Raw genomic sequence first — 11,431 nt, 5'->3', positions numbered from 1 at the left:
GTGAATTGACCGCGGGTGAAATAAACCCTTGCTCCTTAAATAAACTGTGTGAATCACGACTGTGTCCATTCCCCATACACTGGTGGGATTACACGCGGTTAAAAATCGAAGACCAGAGGGTTTTAATGACGCGCTTGGCATTCAAAGAGCGCTCAGGGTCTCGCCTGAACACAAATCAATCAGCAATCAGGGCGAAGGCCGGGAGAGTGGCGCGCGCGCCGACCACCAGATTAAACCCACGGCTCCGAAAAGGGAGTCTCGGGCGCCCGCCTTTATAAACGACCTTTTAAAATCCTGCTCATTAATGCGCGCTGAGCCTCCTCGCCTTTGACTATGGACTTGTCTGTGGGCCACGGTCAAAGAGTGATGTCACACATGTTGGACAATATATTGATATTTAGCTGATAGACGGTAGCCTATAACAGCAGGCTGTCATTGAGATCCTATACAGGGTTAAGTATTCGCCCCTGCATGGCGACACACCAGCAATATATTACATATGCTATTGTAAGATGAACCTGCGGGATGAACCCTAGTGGATTTTCATCGCTGTCAATAAGAAGTCTAATATTTTACATCAAGTACCTGTTTCCACGCACTGAATCGCTCTGTGATGAAATGGATGTGCTGCTGATTGCTCTTTAAAACATCCCACCACGACACGCCACAACGCTGCGATGGCAAATAGAACTTAAGCTCCAGTCATTTTAAAATCATCCTTTAATAGCTTTTCATTATTGTGGCAAGCCTCAGACACAGATTGGATACAGCAGAGGATGAGACAAACTTTCCCTTTCAGAAGACAAATGAAGGCGAAAATGGCGAAAAATTAACTCGAGGTCATTCATTTACTTTTATCAATTTATTTAGTGATTTGCCAGTCTAATTACGCCTGTCCCGGGGCCAGAGCCAGGTGAATGAAGGAAATCAATCATGAGGTCTCGGCTGAACCTTTACCACGGTGAGAGGAAAGAAGACTGTTCAGATTAATACCGTTATTATGGTGAATGGTCGCCCAGTATGGCTGGAAACGGCAATCTATAAATTCCAGCTCGTCACGACCTCGTAGCAAACACTGCTCTCTTGTTGACGCTGAAATTGACTTTGGCGCAATAATTGTTTTTCACTGAAAGGTCTGGAACTCAATTAAAGATGCGCTTGGATTCCGTTTCAACCACACAACCTATCTCACTACAGGCCTGGGAGTGGAAAGAGGGAGTGAGTGAGTGAGAGAGAGACTATGATTTTTAAGCAGTCTTAGAAATAAAGTGGCTTTAAATGAGTTTTGAGTGATGCCATAGAAGAACCACTTTTAGTTCCATAAAGCTAGCTTACTAGCTTAAAGGTTCTTCACACACATGCACACATCTCTATTACAAATATGGTTTTATATTGCTATAACTAAAGGTGTTTTTCATGGCATTGCTCAAAGAACCCTTCGAAGCACCTTCATTTCTTTAAGAGTTGAAAAGGTTCATGAAGCGATGCCACAGAAAACCACTTCTATTTACATTAAACCATGTATTCGTAATAGATATCGAACTGGTAAAGAACCTAAAACTGAAGGTTAGACTTTTAAAAAGTAATTAAGATTTCTTTATGGGTTCTTTGAGTGATGCAATAAAAACAATGTTCCATAAAGAATCACTGGCTTTTGCCTTTTTAATAGTACACTTGGTTTTATTACTTGTTTTTCTTTAATGTTCCTCTTCATAAAAGATAGTTGTGTGTGTGTGAGGAACCTTTAAGTTGACTGTTGGACCTCTTAAAAGGGTTCTTCACACTCACAAATCTCTTATGTGGTTTTAAGTCTTAAGTGGTTTTCTATGGTATCGCTCAAAGAACCATTGAAGAGTACACTTATTGCTGATCCTCACTGAATGAATATACATACAGACAGGGAAAATACAATGCTCTTAAACTGGAGTTAATTAAAAAACACAGAGAAACACAAAGAAACTGTATTTCTAACAATGATCTGGTAGACCACCAGAAATGCACTTTTAATAAACAGAACTAAAAGCCCTCATCTTTGGATGTGGTGTGGTTGGATGTGAGGTCTAACACTGAACTTTAAAGGTGTGAAAAAAAAATCAGATTCTTAGAAACACTGAAAACAATGGAAGCTAGACTTATATGCAATACGCTGTATACAGTATATGCATACAATCTTACACACACACACACACACACCCATAAATATCTTTGTTTGCCTTGTAGGATCAGCATCTGTCAGCATTCAGCCCCCTTGACCTGACAGTGACCGTGGCAATAGACCTCTAACTGGAAACACTGGAGAGGGGAAAGGTCTGTTTGGCTGTGAGCAGGAGAGAGAGTTAATGCGAGCACACAAGTGCATGTTTGTTTTCACCATAATCTTTCTTTATGCTTTCACACAGACTCACATATAAACAAACAGATGGTCAGGAAGAACAAGTATTAGTGTGTATGACATTGACAGGAGACTGATTGACCCCCCATGACCACAGACCCTGTGATCTCCTTGCTCTGACCCCTCACCTCCCCAAACAGGCTGGCTATGACCATAGCCAATCATACTGGACTTCAAGATCAAGCTCACAAGTCTCTGTGTCCTGACTAAGCTGTTAGATAAACAGTGCCATCCTCACTGGCAGATTGGACCATTATCCCTGTAACTCTGGGGCCTCATCTAAGCCATATCCATTTTCAGTCAAAACAAAACGCCACACACACACACACACACACACACACAATCAAAAGCAAACACAATCTACAATTTTATTGTCTAATATTCATGAATTGGTTCTGTGGTTGAAACTGTGCACAAATGTATTCATTAGACATCTGCTGATACCACACACTCTTTACTTGGTGTGAGACCAGTGAAGACAAATCCATCGTTCCTTAAAGGAACTTTGAATCTGACACTGTGGTCAAAGCTGAAACAATATAGATTGAGTTTTCAGCTTTCTTGAACTTTTCCACAATCTCTTTCCATCTCTGTCCCTTACTCTGTCAGGTCACAACTTGATAAACACCACAGAATATCTGCACCGGTTCAGTATAGCAAACTCCGAGTATAAAGAAGAGCCTAATGTGGTGTAGGCTCACTGTCTTGCCCTTGCTTTAAGTGTAAAGAGCTTGAGTTGGCTGTCTGGAGAATAAGACTCTGAGTGTGTCATAATCAAAAATCTATGCTTATGATTTTAGGAAAAGCTGCCACATGTGGCTTTCTTGATAATTGCAGTAAGAAATATTCTGCAATAATGTTACTTATATATACTGTCTGTATTTGATGTGTGATTTTTCACTGATGTGGGGATCACAGGAAAACTGATCACAGCCTTGCAGGAGACCCCTGAGCACAAGCATCTTAAAAAAATTAAATAAATAGACAAATGGTCAAGAACTGAAAATTAAGACTAGAGAAAAATGATTGCTTCTTGGGACCCTCAGTGATATACTACCATATACTGTATATTACACCTATGTTATACAGGTGAGGATCTCAGCAAGAATCACTGTACATTTATATGAACTACAAAACAACTAAAACTAGATATCATTGACACACTAAAGCTAAAGTACATTATTTTGAGGGGAAACAATTATTTTCATTCAGAGAGTCATGAATGTGGCCATTTGTCATTAGCAAGTCAATTACTTAGGATATCCAGCATAAAAAGGCAAAGGGGCTAATTTCCTCGTTCTGAGCTGTTACAAACTGTTGTGGACAAGAAGTGCATGTCTGAGCACGAAATCCCCCACTCTCCACTTTTTAAGTCAGTCAGGTTATGCTCAGTGTCAGAGTGAGCCTGAGGGGGGCGACACAAACCAAGTTGATCCAAACGACTGGAAAATTGAAAAACTGTAAACAATGGTTTACTTCTATAAGAGTTTTTGGGACGGGGTGACAAGTTTTTAATCTTTTCTTGACAAAAACTTGGTGTTCTAAAAACTTGAAACCGGCAAGGTTGGTTTTAAAAATGTAGAGATTTTTGAGTCGGTGTTCTGTAATCCCATTATTCTGGAAAAACACAAAAATGAATATCTTATCAGTTTTAATAGATTTATATTCATATGCTAATATGTTTATTTATCTTTAAATATAGCTTGCTGTTCTAGTGATTTTTTTTTACCCTATTCGTTGAATTACTGTTTCAAACAAATCGATAACAAAAGGTAAAATGTTTATTATTATTATTATTATTATTATTATTATTATTATTATTGTTAATAATAATAATAATAATAATAATAATAATCAATTTTATTCTCACGTGCCTTAATCAGATCTGTCTGAGGCAGCTCTGCAGTCTGTATGAAGTTCAGATGTTGAGATATGGGTGTAATGGCTCTTTGTGTGTCATTCATGAGGATAATGAGCCAGTTCTTATTGTCTCTCAGTGAGCGCTTAAAGGGGGCGGGGCGGGGTCTATTTTATCGGTTGATTGACGTGAGGGGTTGCCAGGCATCCGCTCGTTCCCACAAATGGCTTCCGCGCGCAGTTTAGCGGATAATTAAAACCTAAATCGAGTTAAACCGTTCAAAGAGAAGCTCTCGAGCCAGGGCTGGTAAACCGACACCACCAGTAAGCCCTGAAACAGGGCGCCGCGCCGCGTGAGCTCAGCTGCGCCGAACACGTGCGGCTCGCGACGCCAGGGTCCGGTAGGGCGCGGCCGCGAGGCGAGTGTGGGAGCCGCGAGCTGTTTGGACAGGCAGGCAGACGTCTAGTGACGGACAAAGAGAAAAGGCAGCGCGGTATTAGGCGCCTTAAGGTGGAATTTTAATTTTGCCAAGCGCTTGGTCAAGAGCAGTGGTCAGTGCGTCCAGAACGGACAACAGAACACCAACCCAGAACCCCTAGAAGACCCACAGCCTGAGTACACTAGCCTCCTTTAGTTCACCACACGTTTGTGTTTCTCTAGATCACATTTAATCAGCTGTCAAATTGAATTCAGTGAACCTTAACTGATCCCAGATCAGAATTTTTACTTAGACGTTTGATAGATATGAGAAAATGTACCCATCATTACAGACGGTACACAATAAACAATATGCACAGTATATAAGCAATAAGCAGACAATGCTATACAGACAATGTACACATTACTTACAGACACAAACACACAATATACAGCTCAATGTATTAAATAGAGGCAGGCAGTAAATAGGTGTGTGTGTGTGTGTGTGTGTGTGTGTGTGTGTGTGTGTGTGTGTGTGTGGTAGTGCAAAAATGTCCATCACGTATGGCTATAAAACTGGTGAACAGAGTTCTGGATGTGAAGCAGGGTGTCATATCTAGAGAAGAACAGGAGTAGTGATGGACTAGCATTCCTTCTAGTGTGGAGTTAGGCCTGTCTATGCAGGAATCTGTTTGATGTTACAGTATATATTATATAGATGTGTTTAGGCTCTTTTGTGCTGTGATTACAGTGTATGTCCTGATGTCAGTAGTACTTTTAATATGTGACTTTTTAAAGTAATGTGACCCGAAAAAGAGTTCTAAAGAGACCAAGAAGTTGATGCACAAAACACAGGTGCAAAACATAGAAGGGAACGGTCTGTGTCACAGCCTACTGGCTTGTGCAGGCACATAAACAAAAATAGACCCATACGGTTGAGGAACTTTATTATCAACAACTTGTGAAAAAAAAAAAATAGCAGTGTTTTGCATACCACTAAATAGTCTCACCCTGCGAGAGGCATCCAGCTACACAGCCCGCATAAACAAGCAAAACAATTGGCACAACATGAAACTTTTATATAGCTTATATAGACTTTTATGTAGAATAGATTACACTGACAGTCACACACACACACAAACACACCTGACTGACTGAATTGTAATATTTGTTATATATATATATATTTTCTGGTATCCAATACATACAAAACAAAATAAACTCCCAGAAGCTCTCCATGAAGCTGAGAGAATGGCAAGTGTTGCACACAGTTCAATATCACAGCACAGTTCAACATTTCTTCCATGCATTTTCTGATTCTGATGCTTCTTCTGTGATCAGGGAGGGTCTGGGGCCATCCCCAGAATTACTGGGTGTGAGGCAGGAATACCCTCCGGGACAGGGCACAGGTTCATTACAGGACAATTCCACATGTCATTTGACACGTTCGCTGTATTCCAAAATATGAAACCGTCCCAGATTGTTTGAGTAGGTAGTAGGTAGTGCCTAAACTTAGCAAAAAGCAACTTTGAATTTGATGAATAACAACTTGTCAGGGTAATTGGTACTATAAATTCATTCTAGTTATTCATTCTGACCTCACAATAATAACAAATACTAATTCTGATTTCTCACAAATGTTTAATTGTTCTTATTTTTCTTTTCTACATTCTCACTTCATTTCTTTTAAACACCCCTTCTTCCTTTCCTAGTGTCACAACACTTACCTATACCATAAATGTACTTTTGCCCCATTTTAATAATGTTTTTTGTCTCTTTTTCTTTCTGTATTTTATTTTACACCTAGTAAAACGCAAGCTGTCCATTACATCATGTAAACATTCATCATTTTGACTGAACTAATAGCAGAGGTTCAAAATAAAAGCTTGTTTCAAAACATATACTACTTTATGTAGCTGAACCTGCAGTTCAGAAACTAAGCCGCTAGTTCTATAGTCATAAGCTTGTGTAAAGAACATGCATCTTGAGCAGTGAATAACATAATCCAGTCTGATGGTTCGGCATTTATTGCATGTGTCTAGTGTGTTTGAAGGAAATCAAAGGATGCCAAATGTCTGTTTCCTACTTATAAACATGGTGGATGGTGAATAGAAGTTTGTGCAACCATCCTGAAGAAATCTTTGGTCAACATGGTCATATAATGGTACATTGGCACACTGTTTAAACTCGAGTGGTTTCATGAACCATGGGATGAGATCAATGGGAAATTCAGTAAAGCTCTAAAGCACGAAGAAATCTCACTACAGGACTTGTACACCAGCATTCCAAGAAGGACTAGAGCAGCTGAAGTAGAAGATTATACTTCACATCTAGCATTTAATATATTATTCAGTGTTTTTTTCTATTATTTCCATATCATGTATGTCTATATTTGTGAGTGACAGGGAGCATATCAGTGACAGCTGCTAAAGGCTGTGCGAATAAGAGTTGATTAGGTCAGGGAGTGTGTGTGTTTGTGTAAGAGTGTGGAATTTCATTATGTAGTACTGCGCTGTGGCTCTGATCCCTGATTAGGGATCTAATTACTCAGTTTAGACTGTAAGTGGTCTATTTGCACTTTGGTGCTGGAACTGAACCCTGCTCGGATTAGAGTGTGTATATAAGTGAACTAGCGTGTGTGATGCTGAGTTCTGTGTGTGCTTGGGCATGTGATGGGCTATTTCTTGGTAGCCAGTTCTACTCTTGGCCCAAATAATGTGCTCATGGATGCCAGCTGCCCCTTAGCGTGTCCACTGGTATTTGCCAAGTGCATTGGATGGCGATATGAGTAGAATGCATGTGAGGATAGTGGTATGAGGATGTACATATCTATAACCTCAGTACGTTTTTGACTGAGTAAATGAGGGGTGTTATGGTTCAGGTTTTAACTGGCGACCATTATGTAACAGCCGTGGGCATCGGCCAAGATATGGATCAGTGAGTGGGTGATGACAAGAGACTGACATCGCCCCTCTATGAATAGCTTCTGTTAATTGGGACTAAATTAAGAGAGCTCACTGGAGACCTGGCTCATTCTCTTTCATAAATTAAGGCCATTACAGAGTTGAGTAGAGTGACTGAGATCGGCTTGGTGACACTGCTGTTGCATTTTGGATACATTTTCTCTAAACTGACGCTTCTGCAGGCTATCATTTTTATAACGTCTGATCCCCCCCCCCACACACACACACATTTTGGCAGGAGTTTCTTATGCTAAAGAAATTAAATGGTGAGGTTTCTCATGTAGTTCATTTCTCCTCTGAGAGTGCCTGCAGTATCTGTCTCAGGAGTGTGAACTAGAAAAAAAGAAAAAGATTTCTTTTTCTCCAGTTCACACTCCTGAACATTGGAAACATACACACACTTACATTTGAATAGACAACAAAAATAGAAAGCACTGATTACTTATGCTAGGGCATCTGTATACAATCCATTGCTATTGATGTGGTCAGTTCCCTGGACACAGATTAGACCTAGTCTAAAACAAATTGCATTAAATGATGTTTTAGTCTAGAATTCAGTCACTCCAACAAAAGCAGGGTAAACTCTTTTTAATACCCTTGATTTCGGAAGATAGGATGAAAGGGCAAGTACCCCAACACCTTTGTCCATATAGTGTATTTTCAGTCACAGCATGTATCCAGGAAAAATCCAACAAGTAAAGCTGTATACTATAGATCTTTTTATATTCACAATTTGCCGTCATCATCTATTGTTTTCTGACCACAGATCCATGTCTGGGTGGATATTTTTTGTTGGTGGGCTATTAGTGATATTAAAAGAAACTCTTTTAAAAAATTATTTCTGGTCACTGTTAGATATGTTTGAAAACATATAGCATGTAGCTTTTAGACATCAATATTGACTTTATAATTATAATTAGATGGATTTATCCCTTGAACCGCTTCAATTTATCAATGATCAATTTCATCAAAACATTTAATTTTAAAAACACAGTTGCAACAAAAAGTAAGTGAACTATTTCGAATTGCTGCACTGATTACTAATAAAATGGACTAAATCTAACTAAAGTAATAATACACAAACAGTTGAACTGTGTGTCTTTTATTGGACACACAAAGTAAACAGCCACAGTGCAGGCTAGAAAAAGTAAGTGACTTTGTCAGTTAATGACTTCAAGAAGAATTTGGCAAAAGTTAAGGAGAGGAGTTGGAAGCTTGGATTTCGTAAGTGCTTTGCCAATTAATCAAAGGCATACAAAGCGTGGTTACTGACAAATCTGTTCTTTGCATGAATAATTGGTTAGTGTAAACTATAAAACAATGCATCACCTGTATCAACGCACCACCTATCAGAAAACAATGCAGAAATCTAGATAATTTCAAAGAGTTCACTTACTTTTTCTGGCAACTGTAAGATTACAGATGAAAAACAAAAGCTACCTTTCTCTGCAAAAGTGTTCCTGTTAATATTTGAATAATTCTCGCCTTTGTGGTAAAAATGTACGTACCCTTATTGTCATTATACTTGTACAATGCAACAAACCTTTCTCTTTGCATACCCCAGACTGGAATGGGTCAATGCTATGGCACCACTGCAGTAGAGAGGGTCATGAGCTTTGCTCAAGGGTCTAATAGTGGTTATTGTATTGTAGTGGTTGGTGTAGTGGTTATAGCAGATGTGCATAATTAACCCTGTGGTCAATAACCAAGCGCTCTATTCAACAAACCACCACTCCCCCCTTCATAGTTTTGTTGTGTTGGGAGTGAGATAAAGCACTCTAGCTTTTGATTTCTTTTTTTAAGAAAGGAAAATGTGACAGAAATGTGTGAAGACGCATGCTGGCTTTGTTTTGGTTACAGTAGCTGTGACTAGGGTTGTAGAAAAACTCCATTGAGAGCATGAATCAGTGAGTCTATTAAGCTTGGTTCAGGATTAGCTGGTTCTGGCATTCGGTTGGTTTGTTTTGTTGATCTAACAGTTTGCTTGTTAATAACGTGGAATGACGGCAGCTCAGAGGACTTGAGGACTTACTAATGGTGATCATCAGAAAGCTGTAGAGCAAGTGAACTCGCATCCTGTAATTGCCAAGGTTGACAAATTGAGAATGACAGCATGTTTTTATAGAAGAAAAGCCACAAAGAGGCCAACAAGCGCTTTAAGGGAACTTCCAGCCAACAATACCAAGTAGTCTTCAAACTACTGGCCTTTATGGAAGGTGACTAAATAGAGGCTATTACTGAAGAAAAAGCTTTTCACAAAGCATCAGACCCAAAAGCTAACCCAAAAGAAATTCAACACTTTGTGTGGCTCAAACCTTAAATTATCTCAACAGTTGAGCAGGGGGGTGACAGCAACATGCTGTGGGGATACTGTTCCTCAGTGGGGACTGAGCATTGCATTAAAATGAAAGGATAAATAATAGGTGCAACATACAAAGAGCTACTGAAAGACATGCAAGATGGCAAGAAAAAACGCCCAAAACACAGGACTGGTTGAACAACAAAACGGGGAAAGTTCTACAAAGGCAAAGTCAAAGTGCATTCCTCAAACCAGGAATCAGGACTGTATGGCACTATTTAAAATTGGTTTGCCATAGAAATAGAGTACTTTTTGCAAATAACTATATGTAAAGATCCCAGCAGCACTCCTCTGCCTTCTTTAGTCCAGGGACTCATGATCATGTCAGGGTCTGTGTTAATGCTGAGAGAATTGTCCTCCACCCAGGTAACATCTTGTCGGCATTAATCCTGTGCTGGTCCCTGTCAACTGATTGATTCAGTCAAGAATGACTGATAGGTGTATCTACACTATATGGACAAAAGTATAGGGACAGCGGCTTATTCATAGAGTTTATCCTGCTTTTGCTGGAGTAACTGTCTCTACTGTCCAAGGAATGATTTCTGCTACATTTTCTTGTGAGGCTTGGATCGTATTCAGCGATAAGAGTGTTAGTGAGGTCAGGATGCCCGATGATCACCACCCCACCTCATCCCCAACTCATTCCAAAAGTACTGGATGGAGCACCATCAATCCAGAGAACACAGTTCCACTGCTCTACAGCTCAATGTTGAGGTGCTTTATACTCCTCTAGGCATGGTGCCACTAGGTTCATTTGTAGGTTCCTGCTTCAGAATTTCCTATTTTATTGGCAATGAAGGGACTATACAAGCTGTTTAAGCGTGAATTTTGTACTGTTCAGTACAAAAAAATTATTAAACACACACGCACACACAATGAGGACTGGGTCATAACACATCAATTAGAGTAGCCTTACCACAGGAGATGAAATTTGACACCCAGGGCAGTCACAGATCGGAGGATGCACTTTTAAGATTCCTTTAGATGTCTTCAGACAGAGCATTTCAGAACTATAACCAGGTACACACAACGGTACGTCTCCAGGACCATAGTTAGTTATCACCCTATATTCCACTGCACGACTTTAAGTGTTTAGGATGTTTTTTTAGGGTCTTTTATTGTACCGTCTAAGTTATGAACTTTCGAAAAAGTATTAATATGCACCTTTCCCCTGGCAAAGTGAACTTGGGGCAGCACTGAGACCATCATTTTAGGTACACAGTTGGACCTTATGGATCATGTTGCATCATTTAAGTGTACAATTACTGTACACAGCTAGGTTGTACATGTACAGCACCCTTATTTCCCTAAAGTCTTTTCCGGTTTAGGGTAATTATTATTATATAATTTATATATGTGGAGCGCCCCCCCCCCCTTACACATGTTACTTTTAATGCCTTCTACAGCTTTATAGAAGTTGTTTTAATATCCAAATGTAACCC

The sequence above is a fragment of the Salminus brasiliensis genome, chromosome 4 (assembly GCF_030463535.1).
Source record: "Salminus brasiliensis chromosome 4, fSalBra1.hap2, whole genome shotgun sequence".
In the NCBI taxonomy this organism is placed as follows: Eukaryota; Metazoa; Chordata; class Actinopteri; order Characiformes; family Bryconidae; genus Salminus; species Salminus brasiliensis.
This window is presented reverse-complemented; position numbering follows the sequence as displayed.